Source organism: Monodelphis domestica, chromosome X (genome assembly GCF_027887165.1).
Source record: "Monodelphis domestica isolate mMonDom1 chromosome X, mMonDom1.pri, whole genome shotgun sequence".
Classification (NCBI taxonomy): domain Eukaryota; kingdom Metazoa; phylum Chordata; class Mammalia; order Didelphimorphia; family Didelphidae; genus Monodelphis; species Monodelphis domestica.
The window spans coordinates 65,445,503-65,462,148 of record NC_077235.1 but is presented as its reverse complement, the minus strand read 5'-3'; the positions used below and the strand labels follow the sequence as shown (position 1 = coordinate 65,462,148).

Genomic DNA, 16,646 nt, shown 5'->3' with positions numbered 1-16,646 from the left:
TGGAAATGCAAATGAAAAAACTCGAAAGCGATCAAATTAAAAACCCCCAGCAGAAAACCAAATTAGAAATCCTAAAAATTAAGGGAGAAATTAATAAAATCGAAAGTGATAGAACAATTGATTTAATAAATAAGACAAGAAGCTGGTACTTTGAAAAAACAAACAAAATAGACAAAGTACTGGTCAATCTAATTAAAAAAAGGAAGGAAGAAAAGCAAATTCACAGCATTAAAGATGAAAAGGGGGACAGCACCTCCAATGAAGATGAAATTAAGGCAATCATTAGAAATTACTTTGCCCAATTATAAGGCAATAAATACACCAATTTAGGAGAAATGGATGAATATATACAAAAATACAAACTGCCTAGACTAACAGAAGAGGAAATAGAATCCTTAAATAATCCCATATCAGAAATTGAAATCCAACAAGCCATCAATGAACTTCCTAAGAAAAAATCCCCAGGGCCTGATGGATTCACCTGTGAATTCTATCAAACATTCAGAGAACAGTTAATCCCAATACTATACAAACTATTTGACATAATAAGCAAAGAGGGAGTTCTACCAAACTCCTTTTACGACACAAACATGGTACTGATTACAAAACCAGGCAGGTCAAAAACAGAGAAAGAAAACTATAGGCCAATCTCCCTAATGAATATAGATGCAAAAATCTTAAATAGGATACTAGCAAAAAGACTCCAGCAAGTGATCAGAAGGATCATTCACCATGATCAAGTAGGATTCATACCAGGGATGCAGGGCTGGTTCAACATTAGGAAAACCATCCACATAATTGACCACATCAACAAGCAAACTAGCAAGAACCACATGATTATCTCAATAGATGCAGAAAAAGCCTTTGATAAAATACAACACCCATTCCTATTAAAAACACTAGAAAGCATAGGAATAGAAGGGTCATTCCTAAAAATAATAAACAGTATATATCTAAAACCAACAGCTAATATCATCTGCAATGGGGATAAACTAGATGCATTCCCAATAAGATCAGGAGTGAAACAAGGATGCCCATTATCACCTCTACTATTTGACATTGTACTAGAAACACTAGCAGTAGCAATTAGAGAAGATAAAGGAATTGAAGGCATCAAAATAGGCAAGGAGGAGACCAAGTTATCACTCTTTGCGGATGACATGATGGTCTACTTAAAGAATCCTAGAGATTCAACCAAAAAGCTAATTGAAATAATCAACAACTTTAGCAAAGTTGCAGGATACAAAATAAACCCACATAAATCATCAACTTTTCTATATATCTCCAACACAGCTCAGCAGCAAGAACTAGAAAGAGAAATCCCATTCAAAATCACCTTAGACAAAATAAAATACCTAGGAATCTACCTCCCAAGACAAACACAGGAACTATATGAACACAACTACAAAACACTCGCCACACAACTAAAACTAGACTTGAACAAATGGAAAAACATTAACTGCTCATGGATAGGACGAGCCAATATAATAAAAATGACCATCCTACCCAAACTTATTTATCTATTTAGTGCCATACCCATTGAACTACCAAAATACTTCTTCACTGATTTAGAAAAAACCATAACAAAGTTCATTTGGAAGAACAAAAGATCAAGGATATCCAGGGAAATAATGAAAAAAAACACATATGATGGGGGCCTTGCAGTCCCTGACCTAAAACTATATTACAAAGCAGCAGTCATCAAAACAATTTGGTACTGGCTAAGAAACAGAAAGGAAGATCAGTGGAATAGACTGGGGGAAAGCGACCTCAGCAAGACAGTATACGATAAACCCAAAGACCCCAGCTTTTGGGACAAAAATCCGCTATTCGATAAAAACTGCTGGGAAAATTGGAAGACAGTGTTGGAGAGACTAGGAATAGATCAACACCTCACACCCTACACCAAGATAAATTCAAAATGGGTGAGTGACTTAAACATAAAGAAGGAAACCATAAGTAAATTGGGTAAACACAGAATAGTATACATGTCAGACCTTTGGGAGGGGAAAGGCTTTAAAACCAAGCAAGATATAGAAAGAATCACAAAATGTAAAATAAATAATTTTGACTACATCAAACTAAAAAGCTTTTGTACAAACAAAACCAATGTAACTAAAATCAGAAGGGAAACAACAAATTGGGAAAAAATCTTCATAGAAACCTCTGACAAAGGTTTACTCATATTTATAATGAGCTAAATCAATTTTACAAAAAATCAAGCCATTCTCCAATTGATAAATGGGCAAGGGAAATGGATAGGCAGTTCTCAGATAAAGAAATCAAAACTATCAACAAGCACATGAAGAAGTGTTCTAAATCTCTTATAATCAGAGAGATGCAAATCAAAACAACTCTGAGGTATCACCTCACACCTAGCAGATTGGCTAACATAACAGCAAAGGAAAGTAATGAATGCTGGAGGGGATGTGGCAAAGTAGGGACATTCATTCATTGCTGGTGGAGCTGTGAACTGATCCAACCATTCTGGAGGGCAATTTGGAACTATGCCCAAAGGGCGACAAAAGAATATCTACCCTTTGACCCAGCCATAGCACTGCTGGGTCTGTACCCCAAAGAGATAATGGACACAAAGACTTGTACAAAAATATTCATAGCTGCGCTCTTTGTGGTGGCCCAAAACTGGAAAACGAGGGGATGCCCATCAATTGGGGAATGGCTGAACAAACTGTGGTATATGTTGGTGATGGAATACTATTGTGCTAAAAGGAATAATAAAGTGGAGGAGTTCCATGGAGACTGGAACAACCTCCAGGAAGTGATGCAGAGCGAGAGGAGCAGAACCAGGAGAACATTGTACACAGAGACTAATAATACACTGTGGTATAATCGAACATAATGGACTTCTCCATTAGTGGCGGTGTAATGTCCCTGAACAACTTGCAGGGATCCAGGAGAAAAAAACACCATTCATAAGCAAAGGATAAACTATGGGAGTGTAAACACCGAGAAAAAGCAACTGCCTGAATACAGAGGTTGAGGGGACATGACAGAGGATAGACTCTAAATGAACACTCTAATGCAAATACTATCAACAAAGCAATGGGTTCAAATCAAGAAAACATCTAATGCCCAGTGGATTTACGCGTCGGCTATGGGGGGTGGGGGGGGAGGAAAAGCAAATGATCTATGTCTTTAACGAATAATGCTTGGAAATGATCAAATAAAATATATTAAAAATAAAAAAAAAGACTTAAAATCATTTTTTTTCCTTAGAGGATGATAGATTTATTATTTTAGTAGAAGGTGAATTCAGTGCCTATGGAATGCTAAGAAAGTCTTAAAGCAAAGGAAATCAAATGGTTTGCAGTCTGTAGTCTATAAGCCTTATTTAGTAGGTTAAAATTTAATCATAGGGCAATGCTTTACCTTGCCATTACATTTTTTCTGTGAATGATTTAAAAGAACTTAATTGTTTACATAAATAAGAAGCAGTCACCTAAAAGAAACTGAACTCAAAATTTTAATAAAAGTTTTATAAGTAATTAGTACATTTTACTATTCTATTGTGCAAGGGAGATTCAGGAAAGTGCCAGACTGATTGTAAAATATAGATGAAATAGAGTGAAAATAAGTAGCAGAGGTAGGTGAATGCTGAATCAGAGCAAAAGAAAAGTGGTATAATAGTCTTGAAGTTTGTAGGAAGCAGTTAAGTGGCTCATGTCATGTAGTCAGCAAGTACAAGTACCTACAAAATTGGCCTCAGACAAGAAGTGGATGTATGACCCTGGGGAAGTCACTTAATTTATGTTTATCTTAATCCTCTGCAGAAAGAAATAGAAACCCACTCCAGTATCTACCAAGAAAACCGCGTGGTCCATAGGGTCACAAAGAGTCAGACAGTACTAATGACTATAATGAAGGAAAACTAAGGAGAATGTTTAAACAAGTACAAATAAGAGAATAAATGGAAAAAGAAAGTTGGTGTCCATATGCACTGAAAGTGTAAATGGAAAGAAATGTGAACTAAGGATTTGGAGTCTAGAAGAGAGGTTTTTAGGGGTTTTTTTAATCTCATTGCAGTGAGAATGATAAGAAAAACTTCCTTTGCCTATAAATTTGTGAACAACAGTTGGAGAAATGCCTCATAGCAATATGAGATGGATAATATTCTATGAAGTTACATTTAAGTTTTACCAAATGACAACTACAGAAATAAGTATGGATCTTGGAATTGAGTGTAGGAACTAAAATTCTGCCCTTGAAGAACCATTAATTAGGAGGATGTGATCCAATCTTTATGTGGGAGATAAACAGTGACAGTATCATTTTTACAACTGCTATATTTTAGGAGAGCCTCATAGGCACCAAAAGGGAATGATAAGGCAAGGCTACCACCATAAATCTTTAGAAAGAACGGTAACTGAAAGAGGTGGACCCATTATTTCAGGTGCTGATTTTGGGCTTTGGGAAAACTGAGGCTTTAAATGACATCATTTGTAATTATAAATCCAGATTTTCATCCTAAAACTAAATTATAACATCTCATTTAAAGTGAGATGTGTTCTTCTGTTTAGGATAATTGTGATATTTGATCTATTGGTAGATCAGATCTTTTTTTTAATCCTTACCTTCCATCTTAGAATCAATACTTGATTCTAATACTGTGTATCATAAATCAATACTATGTATTGGTTCTGAGGCTTAAGAGTGGGAAAGGGTTAAGCAATGGGGTACTTGCCCAGGGTCACACAGCAAGGAAATGCTTGAGGCCACAGGTAGATCATATCTTAAAGGGAAAAACATTTGATATTTGGCATTGAGGTGATATGCATATAAACTGCATGAACAAGAACTTAAAATGTAATTGTTTCAAAATTTTTCCCGAACTGGTTTACTACAATTAGCATAGAATGCCAAAGTGATGAAGTAATTCTCTACGTAAAATGATTTAAAAGTACATTCAACTCAATCGATGCCATTTCTCTGGCAATAAATTTTGTTGTATGCTTTATAATCCTTTCTGTGTACCTTTCGGTTTCTAATTTTTCTTGAATTATCATTTTTGGGAAATCATTATATAAGAAATGCTGTGAATTTGAAAAAATGTTATCTAAAGAATAAGGTAATTGTATCTTTAGAAAATTAAGTTCTCTTTTATTCTAGATTCTGTTGGATTGTGGATTGAGCTGTTAAAAGAATGTGTTCACAAGGTTTTAAAAGCTAATTATTTCCTTGGATAGATTTTGCTTTAAAATGAATAACAGTAATAACTTACTCTTTAGGAAAACACAATAGATTTTTGTCGTTAACTGTGAAGTTCTTTGGGTATTTCTCAAGTTCTTTGGGTCCCTCTATTAAGGCAAGGTCATCAAATCTAGTCACCTCCTTAAAAGCACGTTGTGGAATTCTAGAGTAATAAAGTAGTTTAATGAGAAATTAAGAACTCTCTCAATTGAAGTAAGGAGACTTATATGTTTGTTTTAAACCATCTCTTCTTCCTTCAGTGGCAAATTTCAATAACCAGGGTAGGTGAAATCCGCAGTTTTTAAAAAATATAAATGAATCCTGTTGTTGTAATACTTAACCATAATTAAGTTGATGTAATGGGATGCCAGTATAAAAGATCTTCATATTTTTAAATTTTCAATTCTGAATTTGTGGTCACTGTTTCAACTTCCTACCTATATAACTAGGTAAATTCTAAGGCTTGCAAGCCATTCCCTTGTTAATTGTACATTTACATGTAGCAATAGGTCTCCACAGTACTACCACTTTTCTAGATGATATGATAAAATATGTATGTATGTGTATGTGTGTGTCCTCAAAGAGGGGATGAAACAAGGATGTGATAAAGATGTAAAAATTGTCACTTACAAATGTTTAAGTAAATGTTTAAAATTGTAATGGAATAGTAAACATTTTGAAAAAAGCAACAGGATCAGCCAGTTTTCTCTAAGAATGAGAAGATATACATATTTATGATACACACACAGGATTGGCTTCAAAATGTTTCTATTAACAATGACAAAAGTACAAGTGGACACGATGTTCCTGGATGAACTGAACATTTTTTTTCTCTTTCTGATCCTGGAATTAAAACTGAAAAAATAGAACAAAGTACTAAACAACTTCTAAATTCAACTGAATTTACAATAATGAATATTTTTGTAAAAAAAATTTTTCCCCTTGTAGAATATATAGGCTTTAATTGTGTTTTAGAAGTATTCTCAAAACTGGGTTAGATTTTATATACAAAATTGCATTGATAATTATACAGAAAATTTTAAATCATGTTTTTTCCCTCCTGTTTTGAAGCCCCTGTGTGATAGATAATACTAAAGACAGTATGGCTTATTTTACAAGTCAAGCCCTCCTAGATTCTTTTTAAGCTTCTTCCTTCAGAGTGTGAATAGCATTATCTATATTAGGTACAGGGCTGAAGTAAAGACAGAAAGCCTAATATTAAAAAACTAAAATGCATGCATGCCTAGACTCAAAAAGTAAACTACCTGCTCTACTGTTGAATAAGGTTAGATCCCTAAGATTTGAACAGGTTTTCACATTAAATAACTATCAGAAGAAAAAATTTGATAACCTGTTAGGTCTTTAAAAACTGTACTTTCTTATCACCAGCAGTTATTAGCAACCTTTCCTTAGGGAACTCTGCAAGTGAGGTGGAACAAAGGAAACAGATGTACTTGGAGGAACACCTCTTGAGAACTACCCTGGGAATGACATCTATTCCAAAATCTCAAAGGAAAAATGTTTCCCAGGATGAGACATCTATATGGAAGAGATAAGACTCAAGATGAAGTTGATTAAATGGATATTTGGAGCAGGTTACCAGGAAGAAGCTGAATCAAAGACACTTCATGTTATTTAAAATTGATCATCATGGTATTCTTTCTTCAATGTCTCCTGGTGTTTCTGGTTGCTATCAGAAGTATACAATCAAATTCTAATGTGGACATAACAATTCTTATGTGTGTGATCTAAAGGGGGTATTGCAGACCTCTATGTGATCAAAATGGTAGACAATAAAAATTTTTTTATCTTTGATTTCATTTTTATTAATTAGTGGGAGGTTTCTCCTACTGAAGACATTACTGATCTGGCTAAAACCTGTCCTCGGTGAGGTGAAATTTTATTTCAGTTCTTAAACATTCATCAAGACAAAAAGAGGGGGCAAGTAGCTCAGTGGATTGAGAGTCAGGTCCAGAGATGACAGGTCCTGGGTTCAAATTTGAACTCAGCCACTTCTCAGCTGTGACCCTTGGCAAGTCATTTGACCCCCATTGCCTAACCCTTATCACTCTTCTGCCTTAGAACCAATACCCAGTATTGATTCTAAGACAAAAGGTAAGGGTTTTAAATTTTAAAAATTTAAATAGAAGCCAAAAAGCTTCCAAAGTAATTTGCCATAAGGAAGGATTTATCTGATGCTAACTCTGTTGACATGCAAATCTCCCCTCTCCATCATTCCATTCCTTGTGAACCCTCTAAATGTTATTTTAATCTGTGACCTAAGTTTACCTATATAGTCTTTTTAACTAGGTTAGTTTGCTTGGGGATGTATGAAATTATGATTCTGCTTAAATTTGTTCAACATTTATGACATTAAAAGAAGCATGGCCTTTTTATTTATACTCTTTCAGAGCCTAAAAAATGTATGTAAAAGAATTTATTCTGTCTCATTTTTTCTATAAACTTTTAGAAATGCCTTTGGGAGTTCAAGATTATTTTTTTAACTCCTGAACCTGTTTTAAGCACTAGGCTTTTTTTACTCTGATAATTTCTGTATTATGGTAGGACTATTTTGGCCATAGTTATCTACCACATGAATTCAAACAGGAGATATTTCTGTCATAACAGCTTCATCCTATGATTATGAAATTGCTATATTTATCAGTCCAATATATTTCTCAAATATATTGGTGCTGTATGTTGATATAGGAATCAGTCATTGGTTCTATTTTTATGATTTTAATCTTTTCTTGCCCTATCATGCTGTGTAAGCATGGTATATCAAACCAGTAGGCAAAATAGGAGAGCTGAGATAACTGAGATGAAACTCGTTTTCTGGCTGAGAGGCAGAGGTCTCCTGAAATCAGTAATAGTTAGAGACTTTAAGAATGAGGCTTTTAGGCAGAAAAGAGGAAGGATAAGAAGTGTATGTTAAGGCAGGTGAGACAGATCAGGAAACTTTTCTAATCCTGCCAGAGAATTCTGCCCATGGAGCACTGGGGGAATTGACATTAGGAAGTCATTCCTGGGAATTTCAGACTCGTCCATCCTCTGAGGAAGAAGCAGGAGCCACTCTATCAAGAGACATTCCTACAGACTGAATGTCACAATTTTCCCACAAAATACTATTCCATTTATGAGTAAAGTGGTGGCATTACTCTCTGTGATATATAGATACCACAGGGTCAAAATTGGCATTTTTTCCATGTGAACCATGTGCCCTAGAAGAACAATGTTGAGAGACTTGGCATTTACAAGCAAGAGTGTTTTGGGAATGATGGAAGATCCCTGAGACAGACAAACTGATCAGACAGGTGGTAACTGCAAAGACAATGGATTTTGAGGTAAGGCCAGAGATTAACTGAAGAACATATACAAACTTTAGCTGCTATGCTTGAAGAAGACTAATCAGAAGATGCCTCAAGGGAGAAATCCCATTTCAATTCCTCCACAAAGATGAGAAACTTGTGAAGAGGCACTGTGAATTTCCTGAAAATGTAGGAAAAATAAACTGAAGATATTTGAACCGGGGATGGGTATGGTACCTTTGTAATATCATCAGTTCTCTGAAGACACAAAAGTCATTGCAAATAATGGCTGAGGTGAGACAGGACTGTGGAGATTAAAGGATTAATAAAATCCTGAGCCTCAGCCTCAGCAGACTTTGGATATTCTCAAACTAGGACACCAGTCACAAGGAGGGCCAATAGCACCACTAGTGTTGAACTGCTGTCAGAGAACCTTGGACAATTAGGTAATAGATGGTGCAGTGTAGTCCCACGCCAGAGAGAACTGGGGAAAATGGGGTATATTTTCATGACCGACATAAGAATACCTCCATTAACTAATCAATCACAAGCAAAGGAACCACTTTTTCTTATAATTGTGAAATAGATGGCCATCCTTGTGTTGAATGTACTGGCAAGGGAGACACAGGTGAGAATGGAATGCATTAATGGCATGGGGTGGAGACTCATGGGTTTGAAAAGGCAGAGAAAGAAGACCCAGTAAGGGAGGATCAGGTAGAGGGTAAGTTTACTTGGGCCACAGAGAAACTGCAAGGAAAACCCAGACTCAAGGAATATTGTGGAGTTTAAAATATCCAAAGCTGGCAATTAAGATGACCTGGGGGCTCTCCCTTCTAATTTGTAGGTTAAAATGGAGTCCATGCCTATCATGTTTAACCAAAACAAGCTTCAAATTACCTAAAAGGCAACCAAAGTACAGTTTGGGTTGAGTGGGAGTGTAATCATAGGCTGTGAGGTGGTACATGAACTGTTAGAGGAAAACGTTATGATAAATGTGAGCATGTAAAAATGATTTCTAGATTCTCTTTGAACTCAAATTTCTGCATGGTGCAATATCTACTTTGGTTACAAGATGTCAGCAGAAGATGACATTATGTTCCTTTTGGTGAAATTAATGTTCAAGCCCTACTGATGAGACAAATGGCACATGTATTTCTTCTCATGGTGGAGGTGCTCAAGATATCATGACAAGAATAAACTATGTACTTAACTCCAATGGGTGGACTACACCATTCCTTAACTCACTATGTATACCTTATGGGGAGGATATGGGGGGAAGAAGACAGAGACTGGAGAACTCAGTGATTTCACACCAAGACCAGGCGACAACTGCTTCAAATGGGATTTGGCATCTGGGCTGAGATATGCAATCAAGCCAGACTCTCAAAGACAGAAGGATGGAACACCTCCTAGGTATCAGGAACAGACTTTGCAAAAGGCAAGAAGTTAGGAAATGAAGCATCATTATGAAGAACATTAAGAATGCAATCTGTCTAGACCAAAGACTATGTGAAGGGAATCACATATTTTTAATAAATCTAGCAAATGGGTCCTGGCTGGGTTATGAGAAGCTCGAAATGACAAGCAAGTTTTTTGTATGCAATCTTAAGACACAGTAGGAAGGAACTGGTGTCTAAAGAAGACATTTATTAAACAATGCTTTCAGAATATCCTTTTTGGCATCTAAGTGGAACATATAGTGGGAAAGGAAAAGCTTTGAGGCTAGGTGTTAAGTGTGTGGAAGAGACAGACAGAGAGAAGAAACCCATTTATTGCTTACTATGCACCAAGTAGTGTGCTATAAAAATACAAGAAAACATGTCCCTTCAATGAGCTAACATTATAAAGCAAAGTACATAAAGGGGAAATGGAATGAGGAGTAAGGGCTCTGTGACCTCCCAGTAGGCAAGTCTAAATTCAAAGTGGTTTACCCAAGGTCCCCTAATTATTAAGTGTCTAACAGCTGGCTTTGATTGAGTCATCACTTCTGTGGACTAAACATCCAAAGCTAGTCCCCATTCTCTCCTAAATGGAGCACTCTAGATATTCTCCAGGTACTTTGGAATATGATACTCAAGGCGAGATGTGACTAGGGCAGAACACTGGGCACCTATCACCTTCCTAGTACTGGAAACCATGATTCTCAAAGCACAAGAATTTCTGATAGGGATTTTATTTGCTACAAATACTCCTGCCTCATGGAGAGCTTATACTCCACTCAACCCCCTACCATCTTTTTTGGATCTTTTTCATCCTCTGAACTGACTGAAATAGAGGAAGAAGGGCTGGGTGAATAATTTATGGTGGTTGACTTTTTTCCAGCTTTTTTAAAAAATAAAATGCCTAAACCTGACTTATTTCTGTTTAAAAAAAATAGAGGCTGATACAAGCTTCATTAGACCTTGGAAGAATAAGGAGAAGAAAGCCTGCCCCTACTGACTACCTGCCAGGGATTCTGCATTGGGTATTCCTCTCTGCAGCAGGAACACTGGTTTCCAGCTCCCTTCCAACTGTGAGATCCCATGACTGGCTGGGTGACCGTGGACAGGTTACTTCAATTTATCAATCACAATCAAAAAACATTTATCAAGCAATGACTATGTGCTGGACACTGTGCTAAGTGATAAAGCACCAACAGACTTCAAACTCTGAAGTTTTGAGGCTGAGTTTGAAGTCTTTACTGGAATTTGAGCCCCATTAGCCTCAGCAATAAGGCTTTCCACATTTCACAACCCTTCTGGGATCCTTCCCTGAAGTCTTAAAATGCAAACAGCACAATCCACACTCTCCTGTGTACTCAATAACTGGATTCACACAGTAACCCACTGTCAACATGGATTTTTTTAATGAATTAGTTTACCCTTACTTTTGATCTCCCCAGTACTAAGCATACTTATTTTAAGTGTTAAGCACCTTTTTGTTTTGAAAGCTTCTCTATTTGATGAAAGTTTTCCTCTCATGAAGCCCAGTTTTAGTTTGACCTTTGCCTTTAATTTGTTACAGCTGACTGTTCCCTAATACCATAGCTTGTAGACTGCAAAGAGGTTTACACACCTGTTTGTGGTTGGTCTCTTGTAGGCTTCCCAAAAGGGTATAGACTCTCAAGTATTGTTTCTCTTTGGAGTTGGTACTTAGTACAGTGCTTTCTCCCAGGGATATAGTTCCTAGTCTCAAGGCCTTTGGTTTTCTACGGTATTTAGCTTTTGGCTCTGTGTAGTGACCAAATAATAATGCTTATCCCTTTTTCCTGATTAAAGAGTGGGTTTTCTAATACTTTAGTAGTTCTGAGTTATTTCCAAGTTAACACCACCTTCTCTGTTCACACCTTTTGAGGACCTCTACCTAATGTCTGTTTTGTCCACCATAACAACTCAGGAGGCAGCTTACTACACACCTATCCCACCAGCGTGACCATCAGTGGTCAGGAAAAGGTAAACTTATCCTTTATGAGTTGGAAGAAGGTCCATGTGTATGGGGAAATGAGTAACTGTCCTACCTCAGAGCTCTTACTTGTCATGCCATGCCTGCCAGGGGGAGCTGAAGACTTACCTTTTCAGTAAAATGAGGCCACTTCCACTATTTACCTTACCTCTGTGGAGGGAAAAACTAGTGAAAGAAAGCAGATATATCCCTGAGAAATTCATCATCTGTTGAGTTGAATAAACTAAGGATTTTGTCTAATTTCTTTTATAACACCAGTTTCAACAGTATCTCCCTAAGAAATCAACAATTCACAAACATTCAGTGAAAACTAAGAGTGGCTAATGTTTATATAGCACCTACTATGTGCCAGACACTGTGCTAACTGCTTTATAAATATTTCCTCTGATCCTCACAACAACCCTGGAAGCTAGGTGCTAGTCTATTATTATCCCCATTTTACTGCTAGGGAAACTGAGACAAAATGAAATTCAGTGACTAGCAGTCTTCCAATCATAGTACCACCCAGCTCCACCAGCTGATGTGTCTGTCAGGCACTGTGCCCAGTGATGAGGTTACAAAGACAAAAAGGAAACCAACCCTGCCCTTTGTGATCAGGGGAGACAACATGTACACATGCAAGTTTAACAATACTGGCCCAGACTGGCCTTTGTGAACATGTGCACTGCATTCTGCCTCATCTAGCCCACAACCCCTGCCAAGGAATCAAGCTCCAACACAGATTTCAAGCACCTGTTACCCTATCTTCAAGAGGCACTAATGGACGGACCCTAGTGTTTTTACTGTCATTCCATGAGGAGTTTGGGAGAAACTGTTTAACTGTTATTCTGGAGAGAAACTGTTAGTTGTAATGGTTCAAGAGAGGAAAAAGGGAAAGGATCTAGAAACCATTTCCTAAGAGAACTGGGGTTAACTTCAATGTTACAAAGAAACACAAAGAAAATTCTTGAGAAAACACTTTAATTGGTATTCAAAAAAAATGAATGGTGGGTTTATGGGTCCAGAAGTGAGAAGCCTGATGTCACAGTGATGCTGGAAAACGCCTTTAGCTATCATCTTTCTCACAGCAGATATGTTGTAAATGATTATTTTTCTCTTTGTTTTACTGCTTGTTTACACTGTCAACAAAAAGGTAAAGTCAGTAAGCTTGATGTTTATTTAGGCCTAGGAAATGAACAAGCTTGAGCAAACCTTTAAGGAAAAAGTCCTTTCTCAAATTCAATAAATACAAATATTTAATAAGTATAGGCAGGGACTCCGAGCCAATTGTTTAATGGGAATGATGTTGCAATCTTAGTAATTAATCTGAAAAGAGTAGAGCATAGTCCCTGATTACTTTAGCACCTGAGATGAGAATGAATGAAGAAAACAGTATAATCTGTATGAACATTTTTACATTAAATTTTGTAGTCTAGACGACAGTCAACAAAACAATAAATAAACTCTGACTTGTAGCATTCCCCCATTTCCAAGGTGTCAATGCTCACAAGGAAAATTCAACCATCAGTTACTCAGGGGCTGCCTCTACCCAGCCCACACACACACAGAGGAATACATCCTCAACCCCTCCAGGACACCTTTTTCTCTAGTGCTTGCCCTTCTACTTACTCCCCATGCCTTCCCTAGTCACTGACAGATCTAAGCATAATAAGCTGGGGGGAATTTGTTAGCCCTAAAAATGCCCTCTGCTATTCTCACCTTAAAAGGAGCCGATTCAGTGACTTGGGCAGAGCAGTAAGCTCTGGTCTTGCTGAGAAGGAAACTTGATCAAGAACCAGGTGCCTGGAAGCACATGGGGCTATACAGCCTTCAAAGTCTCTGCTCCCCTGACACATTGCTCTTCCAATACAGAGAACCACCAAGACTCCCTAGGATTTGGCCATCTGTCATTTCTTCCCAATCAGTCTTTGTGGTGCACTTCTTGGCAGGCCAATGCTATCTTTACTCTCAAGGCTACAGATTCCTGAAGACCACGTTCCCCAAGGGATGCTGGGCTTTTTCCTTTCAATGCCAGGTGAGCCTTTTCTGGAGGCAGAGGATTTATGGCCTAAGTCTCCAGAGGCATCCCTGGCATATCTGCAATAAGCAGAGGCTGAGCACATTACAGTCTGCTCCCCAAAAATGGCCAAGCTAACCTTACCTGGGATCAACCTGCTTTTGAGTCATTTCTGTAGCTTTAGAGAGAGGAGGGAGGAAGGAGGGCAAGAGGGAAAAGCGGCTTAAGAAGGGAAGAAAGGGAGAAGAGGATGTGGGAGGGGAGAGGTGAGGGCATAGGGCTTGGCTGGCTCCTCATGCTGTTCTTCCCTCAGCCGCCCCTCCTCCCTTGTGGAAGCAGCTCAGTGAGAGCTTTCCCATTTCCGAGGCCTCCGCCGCAGCTAAGGCTGAAGCCTACCCTGACTCTCTCCCAATTTCCTCCATTCCAACTCAAGGCACATATAGAAAAGCAATTTACCTTTCCAACCAGCAGCTACCTCCTCGGAGCCCACTGCCCAAGCAGGGAAGAGAATGGCAAGAGGCCTGGCAAAGAGACAGGAAACGGAAATGGGGCTAACTGGAAGTGAGGCAAGCAGGAACAGGGTGTGACCAGAAACGGAAGTGGGCAGGTGCAAATAAACGTATAGAAATGAAATCGTGTGATTATGGGAAAACGGAAGTGGTGGGTACTGCTAACTCGGGGACAGGCAGAACCTGGGACAATGGGGCAGTTTTGATCTCCCAGATCTTAAGAGAAAGCAGCTCATTCACTACTGTATCTCTCAATGGCTCCAATACTAACTGGGGGAAGGGGACATTTGGCCTTTAAAGGGAACCCTGAACCTTGGCCAAATTCATTACTGCAGCAGGAGGGCAAATGGCCTGAGACTCCCTCCATGTTGGCTTTTGTGGCTTTGAGCCCACATTCTAAGCTGGGGGAACAGTGCAGAATGTGCCTGACAAACCCTGTGAAGCCACCTGCATAACTTAGGGCAACTTTCCCTCCCCAGGGTCCCCAGTCCAGGGTTCTGGTCCCAGCTGAAGGTGTCTCTGATCCTGCACCCTATTAGGGGAAGCTGGGCTGGTTGCTCCTAGAGCTCCCACTGCCAACCTCCTCCCCACCCCAACACCCATCCCTTCCTCCAGTGTGTGCAGGAGGGTACCCAGGCCCAGGCAGCAGCTACAGTGAGGGTGGCCCAGTGGGGACCATAGACTTGATTCCACAAACTCCACCTCCTTATTCCCCAGATTCCCTATACCTTCCCCCCCCCCACTAGCCTCAGCACCTGCCCCACTCCCTCGACAATATCCCCAGCCCTAGCCCTGCATTAGACCCTGACCCTGAGCAGTGCAGCTTGGGACACTACATCACTGGAGGGGGGAACAGGTGAATGGGAGAGAGAAGGGGAGGGCCCCTACCCATCCCTATCTCAGGGCAGTGGGGTATCTTATTCTTCTTTAGGGGAGAAGCCCCCTGATTTCTTTTACCCCTTTGGTGGGGTGGCTATGGGAAATGGCCTGCCCGGAGTCCACGTTCCCTCCTCAATGACTGACCTGGCCATTACTCAGTGATGAAGCAGGGCAGTGAAGGGCAGCAATAGGAACAGGGCCATAATACTTGCTCTCAGATCTTGCATTTCTTACCAGTTAGCACTGGTTAAACACCAAGGCAAAACCTATAGTTTCAGCATTAGTCAAACGTGAATTGCAGGCTGACCCATTGTGTACCAGATCTGTAAGGCTCTATATTGGACATCAGCCTCGTGCCAAAGCTGATTTGTTGATTCTGCATATTGTTCTATATTTACTTTAGGTCTGTTCTGTTAGGCATAAGCAGTTACCTCTAATGGTTGGCTATTGGGCTGCCCCATGTTCCCATTCCAGCAGGGTATCGAGACCCACCCCCCACATTGTCAAATGATGACAAGGAGGCCAATGGGGCAACGTGGGACCTGCACCAAGGACTCTGGTATTCCAGAAAGATCCCCCAAACCTGCACATGCTCCTTATTCCATAAGTGTCAAACGTCCAAACACATCTCCTACTGAATTTGGCCATGCCTATTTTCCAGGGTTTGGGGGAGAGGTGAATGGGATGATGACAAGCCCACAGAGTCTAATAAATATGGTGACCCTGATCTACAGGGCATGGAGCTCCTATTCCACACCTGGAGAGCTGCTATTCAACCAGCTCCAAAGAAGCTATTCTACTAGCCTATGGACTTATCCATCAGTCCTAAGGCTACCTGATTAGACCCCAGACTATTCTACCAGTTATTAGGCTATTATTCCACTATAAACCTCTTCTTCAAATAAAATTCTTTTCTTCTGGATTGATCAAGTTAGAGTATTCCATTCTTGGGGTGAGACCCTGCTCCAAATGTGGGTGTGTTTCTCCCACAACAAGAGGACCCCACAAAACTCCTTGAGGGGTTTAAAGCTGTGTCTCTACAACTTGACCTGCACTGGGGAGGTATGAACATCATCCTGTCCTGCTGTACTAGACATGAGAAAAGGAGAATTTGGGGCGGGGCTGTAATGACCTGACCAAGACTGAGGGACCTAGGGACAGAGGATGGAGGGACCACATGACCACTTGCTTGGTAGATGGGATAAAGCAGGGGATAAAGAAACAGGTTAACTATGAAAAACTCAAAGAAGTCATACAGGGACAAGGGTCTGAGGAAAACTGCACTGTTCCAAGGTCACCCTACTA

At 39.4% G+C, this 16,646-nt stretch overlaps 2 long non-coding RNA genes across 2 annotated transcripts in view; both read right to left on the bottom strand.

The window, feature by feature from the left end:
- LOC107650312 (uncharacterized) overlaps positions 1 to 16,646 on the bottom strand; it is a 154,614-nt gene that overhangs the window by 59,991 nt on the left and 77,977 nt on the right. The window lies entirely within an intron of this gene.
- Positions 12,901 to 15,069, bottom strand: LOC130456072 (uncharacterized). The gene is made up of 2 exons (XR_008914345.1): positions 14,410 to 15,069; positions 12,901 to 13,075 (listed from the first exon to the last, which is right to left on the bottom strand). It is a non-coding gene; the product is annotated as an uncharacterized LOC130456072 (long non-coding RNA).